The sequence below is a fragment of the Serinus canaria genome, chromosome W, assembly GCF_022539315.1.
Source record: "Serinus canaria isolate serCan28SL12 chromosome W, serCan2020, whole genome shotgun sequence".
Classification (NCBI taxonomy): domain Eukaryota; kingdom Metazoa; phylum Chordata; class Aves; order Passeriformes; family Fringillidae; genus Serinus; species Serinus canaria.
The window spans coordinates 10858879-10886700 of NC_066342.1; the positions used below are offsets into that span (position 1 = coordinate 10858879).

Below are 27822 nucleotides of genomic sequence, written 5' to 3' on the forward strand. Positions count from 1 at the left end.
AATTTCTTACATATAGGAAAAACCTTACAAAATGAAGGCCTTGTAAAATCATGTCTCAGACCTGTTACTTTGGCTAAGTAGAAAAGGACTATGGGAGTGACTCAGCTGAATTAGAGGTAGAAAAACAAGTTATATACCATCATGTGTTTCTATCGTGGTGTATGGTGGTTGGTTGAATTATGTTTGTTATTATTTAAAACTATGTAACTGATAAAGGCCTAACTGCTTAAAAAAGCCTTGTTTTTGCAATAAAGCAGCTCTCCTTTGCATCTGCTGGGGGACTCTGCATCACTATGGACCCTCACCCACAGTAATTGAAGGGGGAAACTAGAATAGGGATGGGAGATGTCTTGCTAGTACCTGGAGCAGGTTGCGATTTATTGGGGAGAGACTTGCAGGTACAATTAGGAATAGGGGTTGTGGCAGTGGGGTTTTGAAGATTATATGTTTAGTCTCTCCCTAGAGTTGTTTACCACCTGTCTTCCCGCCTTTTCTCCATGGCATTTATGATAATTCCAGATTCTTCCCTGTCTATCCTCCAAAATCCTGCCCCTGCATTCTGTCTGTCATAATTTGCTACACCCATTTATCCAGAAGCTTCGCTATCAGTTATGATATTTCCCTTCTCTCACTGGTATGCACCTTTCCTGTCCCCTTTTCTATTGGTATTATGTTTACATTTGTGCCCCCAGACCCCTCCTATCTAGTCATTGACTTGTTAGACGGTCTTCTCCCAGGAAACCGCCCCCCCTCCCCCCCCATAAAAGCCTCTGTTTTTCTTTGTTTAGTGCTCTTTTGCTGCTCCCGCATGGTGCTGCAGCCCCAGCGCCGCTCCTGTCACGGGAAAGAATAAAGACGGCTCAGAGACGCAAGCAAAGAGTCCTTCCTTCTTCCTTTGCCTTGATCCTTAGACGTGGGTCCATGGACCCCAGCCAGTGCCCGAACTGCGATCTTGCCTACCGGTGGCTGAGGCAGGGGGCAGCCACTCCTGGCACTCATGCCGAAAACAAAAGGGGATTGGAGCCCGTGGGTGACTAGCGCCACCCCTCCTCCCACGATCGGTACGCAACGTCAAGTGGTTACACCTGAAGAAGGGAAAATGGTAGCCAAAGTGCTAAAACTCCGCCAAGAAGATGAGGAAAGGATTAACAAGGAAGTTTGGGCCGGGGAAGGAAATAGGGGAGGATTGGATATTGACCCAATAAGGGTAATGATTGAGAGAGAATGTCCCATACGTGTGTGTCAGTACCCTATATCATTAGAAGGAAGAGAAGGCTTAAAGCCAGTAATAGAAGGATTGATAAAGGATGGGACATTTCTTCTAAATAATCTGGCTGACTCTCTAGATCCAGGGGTTCATACCTATTCTGAAGTGATGCCTGGCTTGGGAGTGGGGCTTGGGAGGAATTCTTATTATTATCTCCTTGAGTAGGTACCCATTTCTACTCCCCTTCACCTACCAAGTGTCCTTCTATTGTCTGACAGTGAGAGGCATGGGTGTCCTCTGACTCTTGGTGGGCCTCCCTCAAGGATGGAAGGGCTGAACTACACCAATCTATTTCCCTTTCACTTTCCCTGATGCTCCTTAGTCTTTCAACTTCCTCTCTAAGCTCAGCCACCAGTGAAAGGAGATCATTCACCTGTGCACACCGCAGGCAGGTTTCCTTCACAATGCCCCCTGAAACCACTGATAAGCTCAAACAGTCTGCACAGGAATGGGTCTGGACAGGCACATCCTTTTTGGAGGGTTCAATTTGATTACATGCACTCATACTAACTACAGTTTTGGATCGTGTACGAACCATTACTACCAGAAATGCTAAAAACCCTACCAACTAACAGAAACACTGTGAACAACACATAGTAAACCTTACTAGCAAGAAACGCTGCAACCTTGCCTTCTTGCCCTGTCTGTGAGAACTGCCTCACAAACTGCCATGCCACACCCTCAGAGACGTGCCACACCCTTGTTTGCCTGCTCCTGTCCACCCTGCTCCAGGTCGCCACGCTCCCTAGAGGCCTCTTTTAATCAGCCCGCTACTCAGTGATAGAGGAAGCCCTGCCCCAGACCTCGTGACCCTCAAGCACAAGCAACACACCTGCTCAGCATTCTCCCAAATAGCCACTCAGTGACGGAGGAAGCCCCACTCTGGTCCTGTGTGGCCCTCAAGCACACCATAATGTAGTTATGTAATTGTATAGAGTAAGCTAAGAGTTTAGAAGTTATAATAGAAGCATATGGGTGTACGTGTGACAGCAGCCCATTGGATGAAAGTATCCGCAGTGCAGTAGAAGTAAGTAAAGGTGATAGGTTAGAAAAGCAAAATAAACTTTGTGGCATCTGTCTATTGGGTTAGAAAGTTATATATTGCCTTGTAACGAAGAAACTTGTTACTACTCTTGAGCTCTGGCCAATGGCTTGCTCTCATAAATCTCACAGCCTCTGAGACTGATGTTTATCTGAGTAATAAATCATTCTTAGCCTGATGGTGGTCCCATTCCTTCATTGAAAAGCAGTGATAATGATAGCTGAAGTCATAGACTCAGACTCTATTGATGAAATTAAAATTATGGCTTGGACCCCTTTTCCACCCTGTACTGTCCCTCAAGGGACTCACATTGCTTGGCTGATTCCTTTTTCACACAATTCACCATGTCCTGTAGAAAAATACAAAACAAGAGTGGGAGGATTTGGCTCTGCGGGGACCCCACAAATATTATGGGTGCAGGCAATTTCTGATAAACACCCTACCTGAAAATGTACCCTATTGTTACGGGGGCAACAGGTAAGACTCATTGGTATTTTAGATACTGGATTTGACATTACTGTTATCTCCCAAGCCAAATGGCCCCCCACTTGGACCCTCACGGAGGTGCCCCAAGGCCTTACTGGGATTGGGGGAAGCAGTCGCAGTTCTCAAAATCACCACTTAATTCAGGTGACAGGACCAGAAGGTCACATAGCTTCTGTAAAGCCATTTGTCTTACCTGTACCCATGGTGTTATAGGGAAGAGATGTACTTTCTCAATGGGGTTTCAGAACTGCCTGATTTTTGCTAGGGGCCATTGTGGCACGTGAGACCCTGAAATTGACCTGGAAGACTGATACTCCTGTCTGGGTTGATCAATGGCCCCTATGACTACCTAAATTGCATGCAGTCACTGACCTTGTTCAGAACAACTCCAGAAGGAGCATGTAGTCCCCTCTTTCAGTCCCTGGAATTTGCCTGTGTTTATAATTAAAAAACACACTGGCAAGTGGCACCTGCTCCAATGATGCCTCAGATTTTAGCTTTTATATTTTTCAGATTCTGTACTGCCTTAGTGTGTACTTCTGAGCTTCATATTAGGGAATAGTAGGTTCTCTTCACAAAGTAGGTAGACAAAACAATTCCTTCTCTAGCTGGGGACCAAGGACAAATGATTCAAATCTCAGGCCCAAGAGCATAAACAAGGGTGGACTGAAGAGACAAAAACAAGAAAGATGGAACTTTATAAGTTAAAGCTATAGTTGGACAATTAACTCCCATATGCTAATGGACCAGAAGTTATAAAAGTGAGAGACCCAGTGACCGTTGTCCATTTTGTGACCATTTCGAGTTCATCTTGCTTGTAGTCCTGGCTGGGTTCTTGTGCTGCCCAAGGTGTATCCATTGAGGCCTTCTAATAAATACCTACTTAACTCTGTCTAGTATCTGTTTTAGGTCAGCCTTCAAAAGGCATTACCAAGACCTCTGCAGAATTAACTCTGTGATAGAGGACATGGGGGTCCAGCAGCCTAGACTCCCATCTCCCACAATGATCCCTCGAGACTGGCACTTGATAGTCATTGACCTAAAAGACTGCTTTTTGACATTGCTTTGCATCCTGATGATGCTCCTAAATTTGCCTTTTCTGTCCCAAACATCTATATGCAAGCACCCTTGCAAAGATATCACTGGATTGTTCTTCCTAAAAAAATGAAAAATACCCCTACTATTTGCCAGTGGTTTGTTGTGAGGGTCCTCAGCCCCATTCGCCAAAAGATGCCTGCTGCTTTATAATATCATTACATGGATGACATTCTTATTGCAGGAGAAAAACAGGAGGTTATGGAAGATGCCTTAGCCCTTGTCATTGCTGCTGTAACTCAAGCAGGACTTTGTGTTGCTCCTGAAAAATCCTGTGTCAACCCCCTTGGAAATACCTTGGTTGGCGCATTAGGACCCAGAGTATTTCTCCTCAGCCTTTACAAATCCAGACATTCATTTCGTGCATGATGCACAAAAGCTTTTGGGGACAATTAATTGGGTTTGTTCCATGTTAGGAATTAAAAATGCAGATCTGAGCCCTTCTGTTTGATTTCTGTTGTGGTTTGAGAATAAATGAAGTTTTTTGAGATGGTGTGGTCACGCCAATCGGTGTTCAGATTTTAATATTAGCACTTGGTTTGTCTACTGAGGGCATGGATACGCTTCTGAGAACACGGGGGGTTAAAAGCTGTGAACTCTTAGGGGAATTTCTTTTTGGGTTCTGGTTTGGAAGAGAATGGACCCTCCCCTGCCCAGCTCCGAGTTGGGCAGGGGGGGAGGGGAGCCATGCGGCCGGAGGGAGGTAGGCCAGGCCTGGGCTGAAGGGTGGAGGAGAACACTGCGAGGGCTTCGGCAGCCATCTTCCATTTCCTCCTCCCCAGAGGGAGAGAGAGAGTGAGCAGCCTGTGCCTGTGATAGCGCAGCTGGCGTGAAGGAGAAGGGGGGGGGGAGTGCCCAGCAGGGCAGCCAGCCGTGAGAGTTCATGAACTAAACCGGCAGAGCTTGAGACTTTTAACTTTTCTTGGGATGATAGAAACTTTGCAAATGCTGATTCTTCTTGAAGTTGATGAGATAGAGAGAAGCTGAGTAGAATCTTAGGTGAGAAGAGATAATAGAGTGCCCTTTAGCTGGACTTTTCTTACATAGCCATGACAGAACCTTTGAGTTCTTGTGACACAGAGACTGCATTCTAAGGGGAGGCAATGGTTAAGAGCTAAGAGAGTGCGGTGATGTGAAAGTGTGTGAACAGAGACGACGGGTGAAGAGGGTGGTGGTGGTGTGCCGCGCTGCTGCGTCGAGTGCACTCTACTCCCCTGAGAGCAGGGAGGAGGCGGCGCCGGCTAGCTGGGAGCACAGCAGCAGCTAGCAGCGGGGGGCACTGCCTTAATGCGCCAGGGGCGTCTGGGCAGCGCCTTCGACAGGGCAGCAATGTCGAGAGGAGCGGCAAAAGCGGAGAAGCTTAAGAGAAAAGAGGACCTTGACTCGCTTGGTGCAGTCCAGAGGTTTATTGTCTCCAGGGGGTCCAGGCGGGAAAAGGCAGAGAACAATGAGTAACAGCAGTATATAAAGGGGGTGGAACATAGGTACAAGAACCAATGGGGGAAACCGAGGAGGGGAATCGGACATAACTGACACGGGCGAAAACTAATGATATAAGAGCTAGGGAGGGGCCCGGAGCACCTGCCTAATCACCTTCTGAGGAAGGGAGAAGTTCCTGGAGAAATGGGCAGGGCCCCGGGAGATGGACAGGGCCCGGGAGGAGGGGAAAAGCAACAAGAGGGATGGTAACTGTGGAAACGGAGGTGGAGACAAGGGCTTGGCAGTATGCCCAGACTGGGAGGGAACCATTTCAGGGAGAGGGGGAAACCAGGGCTAAACCATCAACATAGGCTTAGGGATGTAAAATGGGGAGAACATTATAAGATGGGGAGAACAACACCAACAGGGAAAACAATACAAATGGAAACTGAACCCACACCACAACATCTCCCTCTTTTTTGTTTTGTAAAACAAATTTAAAAATTGTCTTTAAAGATTAGTTTCTGAGTCTGATAATGTTTGGTCTTCAGCTCCGTAGGTGGTCTTCAGAACTGCAAACTTCTTGGCGAGAGCTTTCAGGAGAGGGAACTGCGACACGGTTGATTTGTGGTGTGGAGGTAGATAGGAAACGAAGAAGTAGCTTATACAGAATTAAAGAACTCAGGATATCACATAAGAGAATGAAAATAATGAGAATAATAACATGCTTAAACTGAAGAGTCGGGGTCCAACTGAAATAAACGAAGAAAGTAGGTTAAAACTGAGGGCTCTGGGGGGGATGGTTCAGCCTGGGGGGCACTGGACACAAAGCAAACTTTAGTTTGCGCCTCCAAGCTGACTGAGGGATTTGTGGAGAGGCGCTGGGCTTGTGTGTCTTCCCTGGAAGGAAGGGTTTGACCCATTTCGAAGGGACCCATTTGAGCCCGGCAGGGGTGGATACGCAAGCGTACCCACGACCCCAGGTCACCAGGTCAAAGGGCCCTTCAGTCTTCCATGTTTCAGGATCTTTTATCAAGACAGGTGGTCTGTCTTTAAATCGGGCTGCAGTGTTGGAGTTGAAATGTCTCGCGATGGGCAGGTTCAGGCACTCAAAACTGCAATTTAAGAAATTGATGGTGAACAAGGCCCTGGCGAGTCGGATTTGAGGGGACTCCACCTTCACAGTTCCCTTTTGATGTTCTAGAGTCGGTTTGAGGCTCTGGTGGGCCCGCTCAACCACGGCTTGCCCTGTCGGGGAGTAAGGGATGCCGGTCTTGTGACTCACTCCCCACTCCTGCAGGAAGCTCCGGAACTCCCTGGAGGTGTACCCTGGCCCGTTGTCCATCTTAATTTCTTTGGGGATGCCCAGCACAAAGAAGGCTTGCAATAGATGTTTTTTAACATCTGCGGTCCTCTCTCCTGCGTGTGCGGAAGCGTAGACGGCCCCAGAAAAGGTATCAACAGAGACATGCACATATTTAAACTTGCCAAAACAGGGAATGTGTGTGATGTCCATTTGCCAGATTTCACAACTGTTGAGCCCCCTTGGGTTGGCGCCAGCATTGATAGCGGGAAGTTGGAAGGCTTAGCACTGTGGGTATGTGGCCACAATCGCTTTTGCTTGATCTCTCGTCAGGTGGAATTGACGGACCAGGCCGGGCACATTTTGATGGAACCGCTGGTGGCTAAGCTTTGCTTGTTGAAAGGCATCGGGAAGCGGGGCCATCTCAACGGGGGCGGCCAAGGCATCGGCACGCCGATTACCTTCCGCAATGAACCCCGGGAGGTCAGTGTGTGACCTCACATGCATCACATAAAATGGTTGCTCTCGACGGCAGACTAGGTTTATCAATCTCGAGAGCAATTTGAAGAGGGCCATGTTGGGAACCTCCTGGAGAACTGCGCTCTCCGCTCTGGACACTACACCGGCTACATATGCTGAATCTGTGATCAAATTGAAGGGCTCGGAAAACCTCTCAAAGACTCTGACCACAGTGGCCAACTCAGCAATTTGAGGTGATCCCTCAACTGTAGCAACATCGGTCTCGCATTGCTGAGTTTGAGGATCCCTCTAAGTCGCCACAGACTTGTGGGATGCTCCGGACGCGTCAGTAAAAATGGTCAAAGCTTTTAGATGTTTTCGGCTCTGAATTCTTTTTAAAGATAACTTAAATTGACTGTTGAACAATTTGTGGGCCGGTTTGTGAATCGAAATTTGTCCGGTGTAGGAATCCAGAGCAAATTGGAGAGCTTCGTTCTCCATGAGATGTTCCAACATGGCTTTTGTTAGGTTGCCAGAATTCAATTGGATAGGGATGTGAATGCATGCGAAATCGACTCCGGCCAACTCCCGGATCCGGAAGTGAGCCTTCCGGATCAACTCAGCCACCAACTCTTGTGGCCTTGTCATTCTCTTGGACCTGTGATGGCTGAGGAACACCCACTCTATAATCAAGAGAGGGTCCCTCAAGCCAGGGTCTTCAGATGTCTTTGCTGACTCATCCCATTGAAAAACCAACTCATGGAGGTGTGGCAAATTTCCTAGAATTATGATTTTGAAAGGCAAATCTGGGTTGTGCCTGTGTGCCTGTCTCTGTGAGATGGTTTTTTGTACCTTTTCTAAGGCTGCGGCGGCTTCTGGGGTAAGGGTCCTTAGAGAACTAAGTTCTTCTCCCCCTTTCAAAAGATTGAAAAGGGGGGCTAGGTCTTCTGTAGGGATGCCTAGCCAAGGTCTTACCCAATTCAAAGCCCTACACAGCTGTTGGGCATCTGCCAAAGTGGACACTTTGGATTGATTGCCAATTTCTGCGGAACAATGGTCCGCTTCGTGATCTCAAGGCCAAGGTATTTCCAGGGTGGCATCTTTTGAATTTTACTTCTTGAAGCTCGAACCCTGCAGAAGTCAACGCATCGGTTGTCAGGGCAAGAGCGTGGGTAAGTGTGTCATCGTCAGGAGCACAAATTAGAATGTCATCTATGTAATGAAGTATGATGGTGTTCGTTGCTGCCGCGCGAACGGGGGACAGCAAGGAAGAGACATACCGCTGGCAAATCACAGGCGAATTTGTCATGCCTTGCGGCAAGACTCGCCAGTGGTACCTCTTCCCTGGGGCTTCACGGTTGATGGTGGGAACCGTGAAGGCGAAGCGCTGAGCATCGTGTGGGTGAAGGGGAATTTGGAAAAAGCAATCTTTATTATCTAAAACGGCCAAATTCCAATTTTGGGGGAGCATGGTCGGGGACGGCATCCCTGGTTGGAGAGTGCCCATATCTTCAATAATGTTGTTAATTTGTCGGAGGTCGTGGAGGAGTCGCCATTTGTCTTTGTTTGGTTTTTTGATTACAAAGACGGGGAATTCCACGCTGACATGGACTCTACGATGTTACCCTTTTTCAGTTGCTCTTCCACGAACTCTGTGAGCGCCTTTAGTTTTTGTTTATTGAGCGGCCACTGCTCTACCCAAATAGGTTTGTCTGATTTCCAAGTCAATTTGTGGGTAGGGCGCTCTTCAGTGGCCGCTACTGAAAAATTTGAGGAGCTTTGGGCAGGTTAATTGTAGCTCCCCACTGGGCTAAAACATCTCTCCCCCACAGGGGTTCTGCATAATCTAAAACGAATGGGCAAATAGAAGCTAATTGCCCACCTGGCCCCATAATTTGCACCACACTCTTTGACTGTTTAGCTAATTGGAAACCCCCTACGCCCTGGATTCGCCCGGCAGCGCTTTGCAATTCCCATTGTGACGGCCATTCCCTTGTGGGAATGATCGTCACATCTGCTCCCGTGTCAAGCATCCCATTCACTTTTGTCGATTGCCCATTTTTTGTAAGTTTGCAGGTGAGGCGGGGTTTCTCAAGACTTAAAGTCTGAACCCAATTGACGTTGAATGTAGGTGGTGACATGTTTGATGTGTGCTCACACTGTTCAATTAAAGATGTAAAAATCGGTATCACTTGTGCAATGATTTGACCCTTGGGCAAAACGACAGGTGGCTGAATACATATGATGTTTATGGTGAATTTGTCAGTGAGTGTCGGCAGCACTCCCGGAATGATGGAGATTTCCGGGGGAGTGAATTTTGTGTCTCCCACGACAACGCACTTACATCCGAGTTGGTGCCAGGTACCTGGTGCCTGGAACTCTACCATCGCTGTTTGTGGAGGGAGTCTACAATGACAAGAGACTCTACGAGGCGCAACCTGAAAGGCAAGGCACAAAGAAAGGTTGTCATAGCTGGTAAAGTTTGGTTAAATGTGAAGGTCTTGTCTGGTGAAGTGGTCAGGTTTGAGGTGCGGGATTGGGGTCCCCTCCCTGAATTCCCCTCATTGATGGTGTTGACTCCCGCCACATTTGTATCATTGCGCATGGAGGGGTTGCGCTCATAATTTAGTTTTTTGACAGTTGTTCATTCCCCTCTGTGGATGCTGCCTGCCTCTTCCTGAATTCGTAAAATTGGTTTTGCAGGGGGCAGTCAGGCATCCAATGGCTTGGATCGCCACACAGGTGGCACTGTCCTTGGCTTGGCTTCCGTCTCTGCGTCGGTGTCTGTTGTGTGGTCATCACGTCTGTGCTGAAGTCTGCCGCCTCAGCGAAGGACACCCGGCGGGCTGGTGGTCTTGCTCCGGGGTCCTCCCTGAGGATTAATGGGACCTTTCGCTGGCAGACTTCAATCATCTTCTGGATGGTTGGTGGTGGATACAACGGGAGACTCAAGATTGCAGCTTTGCAGGGTGTATTAGCGTTAGCATTCGCTAATTCCACTAGGATTTCAAGTCGAGCGCTCTCCGCCTGGACTTGTTGTTCAATAGCCCTGCGGAGATGCTCAACAAAAAGAATGAACGGTTCCCCTGGCCCCTGGAAAATTTTAGAAAAGGTGGGCTCCTGGGTGATAGGGTGGAGTGCTAGGAAAGCACGCTCGGCCAACTTTGCACTCTCCCGGAGCGCTAAACGGGGGATGACCCTGGCTTCAACAGCTCCGTCGGCGCAATTCCCAAGACCGACTAGTAGGTCGGTACAAATCGCTTCACCACTAAGAGTTGTGGCAGTCTGGGTATTTTCCCACAATTGTGGAAGAATATCCCTTATCCCCTTTTTCCACGCCTCCTCCCACACCAAAAATTCGGTGGGGTTAAGGAGACATGAAAAAAGCGTCCGCAAGTCGGCGGGTACTACATTTGTATCTAATAAAGAGGTCTGGAGGAGTCCCCGGAAGTATTCGCTCTCTCGGGAAAACTCCTTTTGAGCCTTGCACAACTTCAAGTTCTCCTCAGACTGCTGAAATGGCAGCTGTTGTATGAGCCTTCCAGCGATTTGCTACCCTTCTTAACCTTATCAATGATTCTGCTTCTGTTGCAGGTATTGTGGAGAGGGCTGAAGCTGCTGTAGTGGAGGATGTGCCTAAGCAGATTTGTTTCACTGGTTACAGCAACTTGCTTTCCTTTTAGATGCCAGAGAACACCCCTACTTTGTTATGCATGTTAGGTCTCATACAACACTACCTGGTTTTATTGCAGAAGGGAACCAGCAGGAAGACCTATTGCCCTACTGGTTCAACCTGCTCCAGTTTTGCCAAACCATTTTGCCCAGGCAAAATTAAGTCACTCTTTTTTTCACCAGAATGCTGCCTCACTGGCTTGTACTTTTGACCTGACTAATTGCCAAGCCTCCAGCATTGTCGCTGAATGCCCAGACTGTCAAAGACACTCCTTCCCCTCTGTGTCCGGAGGCTTTAACCCTAGAGGACTTCAAAGCCTTCAAATTTGGCAAACAGATGTAAGTAATTTTCCTGAGTTTGGCAGACTTAAGTAAATTAACTCCTCTATAGAGACCTTTTCAGGTGCTCTGTTTGCATCCTGTCATACTGTAGAATCAGCAAAAGACATTTGCCATCATTTTACAAGTGCCTTTGCAGTCCTGGGAATCCCCTCACAAATCAAAACTGACGATGGCCCAGCATATGTTTCCCACAGGGTTGCAAATTTCTTTGTCCTCTGGGAAGTGATACACAAAATAGGGATGCCCCATTCTTCAACAGGTCAAGCTATAATCAAAAGAGCCCATGCTTCACTTAAGCGTCTTTTGTTACAACAGATAGGGGGAATGCGGAATACCACCCCAGCTGAGTGATTACAGAAGGCATTGTATGCCTTCAATTTTTTAAATTTTTCCTTGATGGGCCCTAATCCTCCAATTGTAAGGCATTTTGGCAATAACCCTCAGAAGTTGAGCAAAAGGCCTCAGTGCTGATCAGAGATCCAGAAACAGATAAGATTATGGAATCTTACCCCCTTGTCACATGGGGAAGAGGTTTTGCTTGTGTCTCCACAGAAAATGGCCTGAGGTGGATCCCGGCCAAGAATGTGAGACCTTTCAGAAAATCCTTGAATACCTCTCCTGAGGATCCCGATCACCCTGGCACTCCACCCCCGGTTTCGCCCACTTCAACCCCGTCTTCACCTTCTCTGACCACTGAGCCCACCTCCGACTAGATCCCGTGGGCACCCAAACCAGCTGTTACCTGACCTGAGGGGACTCACTGACCTCTTAACACTCTGTGAACTGTATGGTCAATTTGTTCCAGAGATAGTAAAAGCTTTAATTGCAGAACAAGCCACCATTCGTGAACAGCAGCAGGAGCGAAGAGAGTAGAGACTTGGACTTACCCTTGAAAACAACCCTATTCCTTGTTTTATTTGCAGAGACTATTCCCACCAGGCATGGACTCTTGTGTTTATGTTACAGGTGCCAGAGGAAGTGGTATTGCGCAACAGAGTGCCAACGCTGAAATTTCACACAGCATGACCCTTTGTGCTATTCTTCTAGTCATTGTGTCATTTTAAAATTGGTGTGTGGGCAATAGTATGGCTGGCTTCCACAATGGTATTGTTAGGAGCCAGATCCTCCTTCTCAGGCTGGTCCTCTTAGTAGGACTCCTTTTCAGCAAAGAAGAGGTGGTCGCAATGCCATGTGGAAGGGGCTAACAGCGGGCCTGTTAGCTAAAGGAGTGAGAAGCAAGAAGAAGCTGATAAGGAGCTCTCTCCAAGGCCGTCACCAAGGAGACCAAGAGAAGAGAGGAACTGAAGAAAGATAAGAACTTTGCAGCTGGACAAAGTATTTTTAGAAAGTTAGTTAAGTCACTGTAAATTTTCACCAATAAAATTATGTCCAATTATTGTAGCCAATAGTTAAGGTAGAAGAAGCATAAACAATTGGAAAGTGTATAAAAGATCAGCCATGTTCAAGAATAAAGAGTTGCCTGCTGAGACTGCCTGTGGTCTCTGCTTTGTGTCGTGACTGCCTCGACAGCGACATCTGGTGATCGCCGACGTGATATAACACCCTTAAGAACATACTCGGCCTTGGACCCATACAGGGTCCTAGCAACTGGCAACCGTGACCCACTGGGACGTAGTGGGGGAGGCGGCGTTGGTGCAGCTGAGAGTGGCAGGTGGAAGCCACAGGGAGGTCTGGACCTGATTTTCTCCTATCAAGACACCTGGAAGTAGGGGAGCCACCAACTAGTAATAATGGGACATAATTTATCTAAAGAGGAAGAGAATGTTTTGGCTACATGGAAAGTTTTGTTAAGAAATCAGGCAATTGATACTTCAGACTATGCCCTTCGTAGTATATTGCTGTGGGCTAAATCACAGGATTTTGGCACTGATCCTGGCACAGCATTTAGTGTTAAAGCATGGAAAAAAGTCGGGGACAGACTGTGGGAAGTTATCTGAGCGGGAGATAAAACTGTTGTCAATCTAGCGGTTACTTGGGGATCACTCTTTGAGGCATTAAAAGAATGGAAAACAGAGTGAGAAGCAGAGCAGGACGCGGACGAAGAAGCGGGGCTGATAACAGAAACTGACGGAGGGGATGAGGCAGAGGGGGCCTCTGATGGGGAACTTGGTGAATCTATCCTTGAAGAAAGTCCGGGTGCCATGCAAGTTACCAGGCAGGCTACCAAAGCTTCTGAGAAGGCTGCCAAAGCTTCTGGGAAAGCTGCCAGAGCTTTTGGGCTGGATGCCAAAGCTTCTGGGAAGGCTGCCAAGGCTTCTGGGAAAGCTGCCAAAACTTCTGGGCAATCAGCCATAGTATCTTCTTATCAGACCCCTAAACCTATTTATCTCACACCTGCTCAGCAGCTGGCGATGGTGCCTGTATATACTACACTGCTTCGCCAGTTAGCTGAAATGTCTCTAGCAGAGAAAGAAATCTGGCCATCTGTCCCCCCACTTCCCTCCGCTCTAGTCCAACCATCTGCCACCCCACTTCCCTCTGAGCTGCTTGAACAATCTGCAAGGCCGTATCCTCTGTTACCTGACAGTGACAGCAACAGCAAATCAAGTGATGAGTAGCCCGCAGTAACACCTGAGTTGGGGCAAGGAACCCCAACCTGTTTACCTTCTAATAGCTCTAGCCCTACTGCCCCATGGATGTTGCCCCCATGTCAAGTAACTGTGCTTCCTCGACAGCCTCAGGAGTTTTGGGAATTTGTTGGGAGGAAAGCAGTTGAAGAAAATAATTGGGACATCATAGAAAAATTAGGTGCTCCAAAAGTACCTCAGGAAAACAGTGTCAATCCAAATGTTGCTTGTGATAACCCTATGGCTTTTCCAGTTTTTAAAGCAGCTCCTGGAACAGGGCAGGATGACAGTGGTCACGTCTTTGCCTGGAGGGTTGTGCAAAATCTCCAATCGAAAGTGGCTCAGTATGGTATTAATTCCTCAGAGGTAATGCAATTAATATGTGTAATTAATGCAGATTTGCTTATGGTACCCATTGATGACCCTCCTGTCACTATTCAGAAAGGAACTTGCATTGCTCAAATTATACCTTTTGTTCTGTTCCAAATACAGTGGATCGAAGTTGCGGCACAGGAAGTTTTGGATCAACAGGAATACCGCAAGTGTTCTGGACTGAGAAAGTAACAGAGAACCGTCCAGAAAAGACATGCCTTCTCACCGCCAGTGGATGTCATCCAGGAACCATATCAGTAAAAGGTTTGATTGACACTGGAGCAGATGTCACAATACTCTTGCGACTTTGTTGGCCTCACTCGTGGCCTCTCACTCATGCAAGTTTTGGACTTCTGGGGTTGGGTGGTGCTACGACAGGTGGTTTGTCAGCCATTGTAATTAATGTGAAACATCCTGATGGCCAACAAGCTAACATCAGACCCTATGTTGCCGATGCTCCTCAAAGTTTGTGGGGACGAGATTGTTTATCTCAATGGGGTGTCAAAATTACTATGAGATTTTTAATAGGGGCCACTGTGATGCAGGGCAATGAACGTCCAGTTGTAGCCCTGTGAGAGTCTGTCTGAAATATCCCTCATCTGCCTCACAACTGTCATTGGGGGACCACTGAAGAAAAGACTCCTCTGTCGATCTCTGGCTTTGTAGGAGAAAGTTACACAAAGGCCCTGAGACCTGAGAGCATTGCTAAGTAATTGTTTTCACAGGTGCATGCTACATGCTACACTGAGCCCAATGAGAAGAAGGGGCACTGTGCCCTTTTGCAACAATAGCCTTGGAAGCTGTCACACCTCTTGGCCTGGCTGGACTTCTCCTGAGCTTTTGGCTGGTCCCCCATAGAAGACCCCTCTCACTTGTTTGCAACCACCGTGACAAACAAGCTGAGATGACAGAAGCCTCTCCACCAAAGAAAAAACCCGAGACATGAAATCCCCACGTGAGAAAGGCCTCCCTCACACTTTCCAAGGACTGGGACTGGAGCCCCCAGCCCGGGGGAGGTGCACAGGGGGAGGCGAGCTGACCAAAGCAAGATGGATGTTGCAGGTGCGGGGACTAGACCACGAAAACAATGGCCCTCGCCCGCTGAGATATGGACTGTGTGTACCCTTTTTCCAAATACCATTCTCTTTACGATAAATTCAGTTTCAAAACAATTCCTTCCCCCCCATCGAAAAGTGTATAATTGGAGTCCAGATGGACTGCATCTCTGAGATCTCCCCAATGTAACAGGCGGATCCTCGACTGGACTGGACCTAAGGACTTCGTCTCTACATTTGGTAGCTATATTCCCCTTTTTCTCTCTTTCTCTCTCTGTCTTTTTCTCCCTTAATCCCTCTACCACATTTTGCTGTGGTCATTCAATAAAGGTGCATTTGTTTTGATTATTGCTGCAAAACCCCCTTGTACCGCGTCGGGTTTTTTTTGTTTGCACCCTGAGATCCCTTATGAACCACCACGAAACCCGTCTGTAGGGACGGATCGTGACAAGCCCTGACATGGTTGACAACTAAGCCTGTCTGAGTTGACCAGTGGTCCCTTACTACTGAAAAGCTTACTGCCCTGCAAGAATTAGTAACAGAACAATTGCAAGCGGGACATATTGAGGAATCATTCAGCCCCTGGAATACCCCAGGTTTTGTAATAAGAAAGTAATCAGGAAAATGGAGACTTTTACATGATTTACAGCAGATAAATGCTGTAATGGCAACCATGAGAGCTTTACAACCAGGCCTTCCTACACCTAAAATGATTCCATAGGAATGGCAAATAGTTGTCTTTGATCTGAAAGATTGTTTTTTCACTATTCCATTGGTTGAGCAGGACAAAGAAAAATTTGCTTTTACCTTGCCTTCCATAAATCATGCTGAACCCAATAAAAGATATCAATGGAGAGTACTTCCACAAGGCATCAAAAATTTGCCAAGTATTTGTCAATGGTTTGTGGCACAGGCCTTGTCAAAAGTGCGGGAGCAATTTAAAAATTGCTACTGCTACCATTACATGGATGATATCTTGTTGGCATCTGATAACAAACAACAATTATCAGCTCTTAATGTGCTGTGACAAATTTGAAAGCTTTTGGTCTGATCATTGCCCCAGAGAAAGTGCAGGAACACATGCCTTGGAAATATCTAGGTATGCTGGTGACTAACACTCAAGTTATGCCTCAACCTGCGAAGTTAGACATTGGTGTTAAAACTGCTACTGATGTACAGAAATTGGTAGTTTAATAGGTTGGATTCGATCATATCTAGGCATAACTAATCATCAGATGCAACCATTGTATGATTTGCTCTCGGGCATCACCTCCTCTACTGATAGGAGGCAATTGACCCCAGCAGCAAAAAAGGCCCTAGAACAAATTGAATTAGCCTTATCACATAAATTTGTTAACAGGATAGATACCTCTGTTGGTGTTCAATTGTTTATTTTGAAGGACCATGAAATACCATGTGAAATACTGTGTCAGTGGAGTGATAATTGGGAAGATCAACTGCATATTCTGGAATGGATATTTTTATCTTTCAGATCTCTGAAAACAGCTCCAGGACTTTATGAGCTTTTTGCAGATATTATCATCAAAGGCCGCAGGCATTGTCATGAGATTTTGGGACACGACCCTGTGGCCATTGTGATCCCTGTACAACAGTGGTATTTTGAATGGTGCTTTCAAAATAATCATGAGTTGCAATCTGCCTTATCTTGTTTTACAGGTCAAATACAATACCATTTGCCTTCTCATCCTGTTCTAAAACTGACCAAAGAGATTCCTTTTGAAGGGAAACAAATTTGTTCTCCTGTTCCAGTGGTAGGTATAACAGTTTTTACAGGTGGATCCAGGAAAACCAGAAAAGCAGCTGTGGCTTGGAAAAAGGACCATCACTGGGAATATGAGACCATGATTCAGCAGGGATTTCCTCAATTGGTTGAACTTTGTGCTGTCCTTTTGGCTTTTACTTTATTTCCTGGTTCTGTAAATATAGTTACTGATTCCATTTATGTTGCCAATTTGGTTAAGCATCTAGATTAAGCAGCGTTGTATAATATCCAAGAGAAACCACTGTTTATCATGTTAGGGAAGTTATGGACAGTTATTGGTACTCGAAAACATCCTTACTTCATCATGCACATTCGCAGCCATACATCATTACCAGGATTTTTTGTTGAAGGCAATGCCTATGTAGATTCTCTAGTAGCTGCTGCTGCAATCAAAACTGTACCTAATGTGTTGCAGCAGGCAATTTTATCTCATTAATTTTTTCATCAGAGTGCTCAAGATTTACAGCAGCAATTTAAATTGTCTCCTAGTGAAGCAAAATCAATTCTTTCTTCTTCAACTGAGACTGCTTGTGGTCTCTGCTTTGTGTTGTGACTGCCTCGACAGCGAAAATGCCACCCCTTCCAGAACATAATGTGTGGCTTACCCTAGCTCAGGCTTTAAATGAATCTACGCTGTACCTATCCATGACCTCCCCTGGTAATCCTTTCCAAACTTGCTTAGTGGCCATGCCTTTAGAGAAAAGTGAGTGGGATAATTTGTACAATTTAACAATGCATAAAGAGTGTACCGCCCCAGGCCTAGTTTAGCCAGTGTGGTATGACAAGATAGATTGGTATAAAAAGCGTGGTCTGCCAGTTAGATGGTATTTTGGTGATGAGAACAATCAAGTTCATTTCATGGGAAACTTTCCCCCTATTTCCCTACAACCTCAGGAGTTAGATATTTTTTGATCTGTGCAGTCTTTTGCTTTTTTCTTTTTAAACTATATCTGTGGGAGCTAGTATCATGTTAACAGAGAAAACATAGGTCCTGCCTTTGATGTTTCAGGTACAGGCATTTATACCAATGCTTTGGCGTGGTGTAATCACATGTTGCCATGGCAAATTGTTGCAAGAGAAGTGGCCCTTGGATTACTACACAACATATTTTTGATATGTGGAAATAGAGCTTGGAAAGGAATACCAGGAAGGGCCTTAGGAAGTCCATGTACTTTTGGGTGACTGACCATGTTTCACTCTTTACAAGAAAATTTAACGTTCTTTCATAGGCTTGTACCAACAAAGTGTGGCTCCCACACGTATAGCTGTAGCAGACACGGGGCTAGCTACAGCCCTGTGGCGGATGGAGGCTTAGAGATAAGGAAATGCCAAGTCATAGGAACTAAACCAGAAGTCTCCACTCCGATCCTCCAGGCCTGCTTATCTTTCTGTGACCCCATAGGCTATTTTCCCTAATCCTTACAATTGGTCAGTTTCCAAGCCCCCCAAATCCTATAAAAGGGGCTACCTTGGCCCATTCTGTTAGAAGAGCTGTCGTCGGAACCCCTTTACGGACCCCTTCAAATAAACCATCGTGGAACCAGCCGAGACCGCCTTCTCCTCTCTCTTTGTCTGCTATTCTGAAGGCCACGATCAGCCAGAGCACCTTAGCAAGCTAAAAAGAGCTGAAACTATGAAAGAGCTGATATCACTAAAAGCTGACAATCACTAAGCTTGCTAAGGTTGGCCACGGCTGTCCAGCAGCCAGGGTTCAGACACCCAGCCTCCAGAAGGCTGAGCTATCTGGCCTAAAACTGCTTGCCTGGGGCACCCTGATCCTGTGGGGATTCAGCTATCCGGCTAGAAGCAAGGCCCCGTGGCTTTTTTTACACATAGCCAAGATTGCGATAATAGCATTGAGTCTTGGAACACTGGACCACAAGTATTTGCCTCAATTATCCCATCTTCTGGCATAGCACACGCCTTAAAAACCCTGAAGAACATTGGCTGTTGGCCTGCAAAACAAACTAATGATACTAGCTCTGCTTTAACAGGCCTATTAACAGATGCTGATAGTGTGACATGCTGTGCTGCAGAATAGAGCTGCAATGGATTCTTTGCTTTTAGCACATGGACACAGTTGTGAAGACTTTGAAGGCTTATGCTGCATGAATTTATCTGATGACTCTCATTCTATTCACACCAGCATACAAGCCCTTAGAGACAGTGTCACTAAATTAGGGATTGTAGATGATAGCAATTGGCTTGGACGCATGCTTGGGGAATGGGGGCTTACTGGCTGGCTTAAGAATTCAGTTATGACAGGGATTTATGTTTTAGCTATTTTGCTGCTTATAGCAATTTGCTTGCCATATGTTTTACAGTGTATTCAGAGACTAATTGATAAGTCCATGAAGAAGGTTTTACTGGTAGAAAACAAAGGGGGAAATGTGGGGTTTCAGCTAGAGAGCAGGGCCGAAACCAACATAGATGTGCTAATCTTCGTGGAATGGAAACTTTGGCATCAATGAATAGGAGTGTGGGGGTGTCTTAAGTTGGAAATGGGGATGTATATTCTATTTACCATCTGTTAGAGGTAGGGCAGTTATCTTCTGTTAATTGGACAGTTTTCTTTATCTCTTCCACAACCAATCCTCCCTCCAGGAAATATCTTCTATTAATAAGCCATTGAATCTCACTGCATGACTGATAAAATTACACCATCCCATTGTGAGATGCTTTGCCCAGGGGGAGGAGCCAAGCATTCCTACCTAGATATAATCTGAGATTTAGAATACCAGAGGCAGCCTTTTGCCACTAGACTCTCAGAGGAGCAACTTTTCTTCTCCACTGGATTGCCAGCAGAAGACCAGGCCCATCTACACCACTAGACCTTCAGAAGAAAACTACACCCTTCTACAGGATCACTACAGCCACCACTTATTCAGTCTGCTACCAACACCCTGACCAACAGGGTGTCAGGTTGTATTCTGACTCTGTCAGTGGGGTTTTTTTTTTGTTTGTTTGCACTATTGCATTTGTATTTTTCATTTTCCTAGTAAAGAACTGTTATTCCTATTCCCATATCTTTACCTGAGAGCCTCTTAATTTCAAAATTATAATAATTCAGAGAGAGGAAGTTTACATTTTCAATTTCAAGAGAGGGTCCTGCCTTCCTTAACAAACACCTGTCTTTTCAAACCAAGACAGAGGGGGGAAGTGAAAAGGAATGTTATACTTTGTTTTAGAGTAGCCAGGTAGAACTGCACCTGCAGAACTGTGGTTAAGCAACATAGTTAAGAGACATCAGTGATGTAGTCATTGTTTAGTAGTGGAAAATTTTAGCTGATGTTGTAAAACTATATAAACCCTGCTTCACAAAGAATAAACATCTGCTTCTTGCATACAACCCAAGAGATGCCCCATCTCTTTCATCAATCGCCATCATCATTGCCTTAGGCTCACTGTCTGGTTTAGCTGCTGACTTAGGCTCACCATCTAGTTTAGCTACTGGCTTAGACTCACTGTCTGGTTTAGCTGCAGCCTGAGTGACTGGGGTAGCTGCTGATTTTTCTCCCTGCCCCCCTGCTTTTATCTGCAGCATGTGATAAGCATATGCCAAGGCTTAGCTTATTGCAATGATCTTTTTCTCATTCGAATAATCTTTGCACTTCTTTTTCTGATTTCTCCCCACCTCAGCTGGGTTCTGTATTTGTCTATGTGAAAAGTCTCTGGCTAGAGCGTCAGAAAATTCCTTCAGGGTTTGGCCCATATCCTCTCATTCCCCACACCACTCAGGATTTTCCATGCTTTGGTCTACTCCTGGGTCAGGGGTCTCATCAGCTCTTCTGGAATACTAGCCCTCATTCTAGACAAGCTGCAGACTATATAGAGGAAGCTTACCAGATAAAATACCAGGAAAGTGGTCTCTAACATACAGGGGAAATTGAAAATTTTCAAAAAGTGACGTAACAGATTCAAAGGAGAAGAAGGAAAAGAAAGGCTGAAAAGCCTCATCCCCTGCTCCTCCTCTAACAAACTGGGTGCAATTACTAATAAACCCCCAAAACAGGCTACTGGAACTAGGACGCAGGGTAGGATGAAGAAACCATAAACTATACATATTTTAAGCAAACCTTAGTATCTTTGTAAACTCCCTATAAATCATTATCACCATGCCCAGGAAAATAGCTATTCTAATCCCCACCCCTCTTTTGTAAAAGCTACGTGTTAGGGACAATACTGGAGCTATCTTTGGATAAGAAAAGAAGCAGAGGGACCAGAAAGGAATTAAAACCTCAAAAAAGCCTAGGGACCAGAGAAACATTAGGAACTCAAACCAGAGAAACAGTATAAATTTAAGCAGCATGGCTACTGACTGCTTTATTCCAAGACAGAGTAAGTACAAGCAAAATGCAATTACCACAGGTTTTTTCCACTTTCTTGAGCCACATGCTGGGTGCCAAAAAGTATTTGTCCTGGTTTGGGACAAATTTGGAAGGGAACTTCCTAAGGGATGTTCCCTAAAGGGCAAAATTCAGTGGCCTTTCCCCCCACCTGTTCGGGAAAAAAATCTCCTTCGAGAGAAGTGGAAAAAACCTGTTTATTTAACAAGCAAAGTACTCCCAAACATGAAAAAATGAATAATATTAAACAAATAAACTTCTTGTTGTTCTGAAGAAATGGCAAATTCAGAAAGTCTTTTTTGTGGGGTGTACCTCAGCTTGCTCAGTCTCTTATCAGTCCTTCCTGTGCTGCAAAATGCCACATCCTGGGCCCTAGTGTGCCACAGGTGTGAGCTCCTGGTCTTTTTCTGGGTTTTCAGTCCAGAGCAGGTTTGCACAGTTCCAGGAAAAGCAGGAAAAGAAAAAGCCACAGTCCAGGGAACTTCTCTGCCTCAGCTAGCTAAAAAACTAACTCAAAGCAAAGGGGAGTTCTCTCCCGCTGTCTGTCTGTGCTGCAGACAACACACACCAAGAGAGCTGAAGCTCGTATCACTTTGTTTTTGAATACAACTGCAAAAAATTCCACTGCTTTTCCTTCTTCCCCCCTTCACTCTCAGATCTAGTTTTAAAGGCACAAAACTTATTTCTGGGCTAAACAGATGAGTGGGGATCCAATGCAGCATCATAAAGTCACCCTAGGACAGGTGCATTGGGATCTTTGGGTTAGCAAAGCAAGTAAGTGAGAGATGTATAACTTGCCAAAAGGTAATAAAAAGGTTATGAGAAGAACAGCACCAGGAGGTCGTGAGTTAGCCCTGCCACCATTTCAAAGCATCCAAGTGGACTTTACTGAACTTCCCTAAGTGCAGAGGTGGAAGTTTTTTATTTGTAATAATAGACCGTTTAACTCATTGGTAGAAGCTGTCCCAACTGTTACAGCTACAGCTAATGTGGTGTGTAAAACCCTTTTGGAACAAATTATTCCCAGGTATGGAATGGTTAACAAGATAGACTCGGATAGAGGAACACATTTTACATCCAGAGTCTTACAACAAATAATTCAAGTCCTGGGAATAGAATGGGAGTTACACACCACATGGCACTCACAGATTTCAGACCATGTAGAGAGGATGAACCAAACTTTAAAAAGGACTCTAACTAAACTGATGATTGCAACTCAGATGTCATGGGTAAAGTGTTTGTCTCTGGCACTACTGAGGGTCCAGACAAAACCCAGATCAGATCTACGAGTGTCACCCTATGAAATTACGTTTGGATTGCCCTTTTTGACCACCCAACATGAAACCACTACTTATGAAGAAGGGGAAGCAAGTGTTAGAAAATATGTCACCACAATTGCACGAACTCTAGAAAATTTATGGTTGAAAGGGCTAATCCCTCCAACTACACCCTTTGATTTCAATATCCATAATGTGTCACTATTGAGTAAGAAAGCGGCATGGACTCCAAGAAGGCTGGTTTGCACAGCAGCAGCTTTAATGCGAAAAACTTTTCTTTTTTATAGACCTTTCCAATACATTCTACCTGATTGGATAATTAACCAAAACACCTTTCTCACAAACAATCCCTGAGAAAAACAGAAAAACAGAGTAGGAAAACACCACCTGCAGGTTGTTTATAATAACAAGTTATCATAGTTTCTCTACAACTCCCTAAAAAGTCTCACAAGTCAGCTGTGAGAAAACTTATCTCGTTTTCTCGCTCTCTGACCAGGCTGTCACATCCACAGGGCCCCCTTTTTGTTAAAGAAGGAGGCGGTGTTTGTAATCCTCTGCGGGGCCCCTTGCAGGAAGAAGAACAAACACAGCTCCAGAGGTTCCTCCACTTGACACCAATTTAAAATGGTCAGATATATTGGATCATGTGATTCCCTCTTACAAAAAATGCACTATCAATCCTAAAATCATTTACTTATTCTAATACAATTTCAATACTAAGTCTAATAATACAATAACAACTTATCATTAATTTGTTTAAAACTGACAGTCTTAGCCTGTTGACAGTCCTCTTTCAAAAACAAAGGATGGAATGTTCACTCCCTACTCAGGGAGACGCCATCTAATTGATGGACATCCTCTTGATCATCATTCGGAGGGTTTCCAGTTGGCCACATTCTGTCTTTGGTGTCACAAGTCAGGGCGGACATGTCTCGTAGGTACCCATCGCACTCCAGTTTCTGTGGAAACGCATGCATATCTGCAGCCCCAAGCAATAAGGTCGTACAGGCCCTCCCACTTATTAGTGGTTAGGTCCTGTATCTGGACCTTTGCTCAAGGCAGGCGCATCTCACCTGAAGAATGCAATGAGAGAAAATGATTTAGAATGACAAGATTCTCTGAATCCTGTGGCACTGTGAGGTGGCTGATTTGGTTTCTCCAGGCATCCCCCTTTCCCCCTTTTTTTTTTCTTTTTTCTTTTTTGCATTGCAGTGGCCTCAATTAAAACCTTTTCCAATTCGCACTCCCCAATACATCCCGCCCCCAGACATTGATGAGAGATGGAATGACATAGGGCCGAACAGCAGCCATCTGCCCATTCGCGTTAGTGATCAGCACGAACCATTGGCTCACCAAGGTACATGCCTCACCCTCCACCCCTATGACGGCTGACTCCACAGGAGCCAAAGGCCACATAGGAGGCCACGCAGAGAGGGAGATGATTGTCACATCCGCTCCTGTGTTGATCAAACCTTGAAGCTCGATCACTGGTGGATGAGCACCCGGTAGGGTCAGGGTACACACCATCTGAGGTCGCTGAGCAAAAATGTCTGCAGACCACAGGGCTTGTGGCAGTCCCATGGATCCGAAGCCACCACTCCCACAAGTTTGCTGGTCAGTCCTGGAGACACATGACTGAAAAGGCACAAGTTGAGCCATCCGAGTCCCTGCTGGAATAGTGACGGGGGAGGGTGTGAAAACCGTGGTGCAAATCTGACGTGAAAAGTCAGAGTCAATGATTCCTGGGTGAACAAAGATTCTTTGGTGGGTGGCACTAGATTTCCCCACAAGCAACGCCCCCAGTCCTTGTCCCAAAGGTCCAAACACATCCAAAGGAACCTTATGTTCACAACAAGATTTTAACATGTCTGCATCAGCAGTAAATATATCCATGCCGGCAGAGCCATGGGTGATGCCTTCGAGCTGGCTGGGCAGACCTGAGCCAGTGCCATGCTCTGAGGAATCACTTGTGTCAGGGCGCAATTCCCCTGTGCGCTCATTGTCCTGTTTCCCAGGCCTACCAAAGGTTGGCCATTGGCATGAAATTTAGCCTTGCATTGGTTTGAGTAATGACCTGCCGTTAGACATCTAGCGCACAAGAAGGTGGCACCCAGCCCTGTTGGTGTGTGTGTTTCTTGCTTTCTCTTGCCCTTATTTTTGCTCTTTCTGTTGTCCACCCCCGAAGGGTACCTTGCCTGGCTGTAAAGCAACAGTCAGAGTCGACACCCTGTGGTCTACAGAACCTGTTTTGGCACATGCATTGGCCATGTCTGCTAGCGTCGGGTTGGGTCACCTGGAAGAGCATCTATGATCTTCTGGCACTAACTTTTTGAGTCGACCCAAGCTAACTGCTTGCATAAAATCTTCCTTAAGGTATCATCCTCACCCTGTTTCTCCAGGGAAGCTGCAAGCTTCTCGGCAAATGGCAAAAAAGGCTCACCTGCTCCTTGAATTATCGTTGTAAACTGTGGCCTGGGGGAGGCCGTCTCAATAGTTTTCAGCAATGCATTAAATCCTACCCTTTGACACTGCTCAAGAACAGCAGAGTCCCAGGTAGCCTGAAAATCAGGATTGGAAAAGGCCTGTTCTCCGAGGAGAGCACCCACCCCCACACCATACCTAGGGTCTTCCCGAGGCAGAAGCCTGTTGCTTGCTGCAGCCTTTGCACCAGCCTGCCTCCAGCTGTCCAAAAAGACCTCATATTGCACAGGCTGGAACAGTGCCTGAGCAAAATGTTTAATATCAAATGGAGCAAGCAGATCTGAGTTTATCACTCTGAGAGCCTGCATAACTTGCACAGAGCCAAGGCCATATTTTGCAACCTTGTCCTGCAAATTCTGGATCACCCTCCAGGCAATCACATCATGCCTGTCAGCGTGTCCTGAATTTGGGACAGGTTTATACATGGGAAGAGCTTGCACCTCGCCTTGTGGCAGAACATGGTCCTCCCAAACCGCCTGTGTCCCCCTGACAGATTCTAGATAAGCTATCTGACCAACATCTGTTGCCTCTCCCCCCAGAGCAAGTGTCGTGTCAGCTGTACACCATGGCCTCCCCGCCCGGTCTGACAGATCCCAATCCCCAGCTTCTGAAGCTCGGGTCTTAACTGCATCCCAAAAGCTGTGAGGATTCTTGGGGCGCACAGTCACTCGACAGGGAGGCAAAGTCCAGAGGTTACACACGGACGATGATTCTGCCTGTTGGTGCCAGCATTCTACCACTGAGGCACGCCCCTGATGGGGGACTGGCTGTTGGCATTCATTGCTGTGGCTTGTTCCCATCCAGGGATGGGGAGGACAGCCAGTGGGCAGCAGGGGGTGGTGGGTTGGCTAAAGGCTCCAGAGTCAAGGGGCCGACTGCGGGCTGTGAGGCCAAAAGGCCAGTTGTGAGCCCAGGCGCACAGTGGCTGGCTGCTGGCTGTGCCTCGGCCGGGGGTCCAGACGCAGATGGCACAGCTGGAGGTGTGGCGGCGTGTGGCACTACTGCTGCTGCCGTGGGCTGCAATGTGTAAAAGACATTAAGTCAACCAAGTCAGCCGCCACTCCGGGAGGAGGAGAAGGCAGTTGCTCTGCAACCAAAGATGGGGGAACAAAAGGAGACACAGCCCCTGCTGTGTAATTCACCATTCGGAGAGACAGCGCTGATGCGGCGGTCACAGTTGCTGTTGTCTGCACAGGCGCCATGGAAAAGGAGGGGGAAGCCGGCTGAGGGCGTGACATCGGCTGGAACAGACACTCGCGGGAAGGCATTGATGACGGGTACAGCTGCATAGGCTCCGTAGCTGACGACAAGGAAGTGGCCAGTGTTGTCACGGCGACCGTCAACACTGGAGCTGACTCCGCCCTCACCCGCCATGGGGGGATTCTTGAGCTGGCCACCGCAGAGACCCACCAGCAGCTTTTCGCAGGAAAGGGGAGAACCGACCTGCTGGTGATGGAGGGGCTGAAAAGGATGCAGGCGGAGAGGCACCGTCTCCATCCCTTTGATGCGAAACACGGCATGGTCACCAGATGTAGCTATTGAGTAAGAAAGCGGCGCGGACTCCAAGAAGGCTGGTTTGCACAACAGCAGCTTTAATGTGAAAAACTCTTCTCTTTTATAGACTGTTCCAATACATTCTACCTGATTGGATAATTAACAACAACATCTTTCTTACAAACAATCCTTGAGAAAAACAGAGTAGGAAAACACCACCTGCAGGTTGTTTATAATAGCAAGTTATCATAGTTTCTCTACAACTCCCTAAAAAGTCTCACAAGTCCGCTGTGAGAAAACTTATCTCGTTTTCTCACTCTCTGACCAGGCTGTCACATCCACAATAATGTTCACTTGGGAGAATGGGTATTGGTTAAAACATGGAAAGAACAATCTTTAACTCCACAATGGGAAGGTCCTTTTCAGGTACTACTGACAACTGAAGCTAAGATCCGAACCAAGGAAAGTGAGTGGATGAACGCCAGCAGAATCAAAGGACCTGTGGAAGAAAGTAAGGAATGGACCATAACATCTAGACTGGGCGATACAAAATGGACTCTTAAATGAGGACTAGGAGGTAATGAACTGAGATGACTTGAATGATCCAAGGAATGTTCCAAGAATCACAGATAATCAGGAAACAAGGCCAAGTTCATATCAGTGATTTCAAGTACTGTCTGGAAAAGTTTTGAGAAACCTCCAGTACCCCTCTGGGGAGGGACACTTATGCTCCAAGCAGGAGGATCAGGACTGTATTGGTCAGGGCGTCCTAATGTACTAGCATTAGTATGTGATTTTACTAATATAATTATCTTACTTTGTGGATGGGAGCTACTAGTGTCTGTTGAAAGGGAAGTACCTGATGAACAGTGGAAAAACTACAATACAGAACTGCAAAAAGCAATTTACTTAGAAATTAGTGAAAAGAGAGTGACAAGGAAATAGAGGGCAAGACCGGGTTGGCCGCTGTACTCACCACCAAGAAGATCATATACACCTGCTATGGGTAGCAACCCCATAGGCATGGGACATGGGGGTAGAAGCCATACCGGACCTCTGTTATTCCTTTTTTGTCTGTTACTCCTTTTTTGTCTTTTCCTTTTTGGAATTCAAGCAAATCCATGTCATAAGTGCTACAAATTGCTTTACTTAGGAAAAACCCAAGGTTCTTTTTTCACTGCTCACACACACATCAACAGATACTGTTATGACCCATCCAAATTAGAAAACTGTACACAGAACGGGCAGACATTCTGGGTGGCAGAAAACTTAGGACAAGGTGGCCAAAGGCTGGGAAGTAAATGCCCTAAGGGGGAAAGATGGGATTGCTTTACAATTGCT

The 27822-nt window shown here is 46.3% G+C and overlaps 1 long non-coding RNA gene across 1 annotated transcript in view; it reads left to right on the top strand.

Moving 5' to 3' along the window:
• Window positions 1-15530, top strand: part of LOC127060994 (uncharacterized) — a 56332-nt gene extending 40802 nt beyond the window's left edge. The window contains exon 4 of the long non-coding RNA XR_007780359.1: window positions 14166-15530. This is a non-coding gene — a long non-coding RNA (uncharacterized LOC127060994). The remainder of the gene's footprint in view (window positions 1-14165) is intronic.
• Window positions 15531-27822: the final 12292 nt, after the last annotated feature.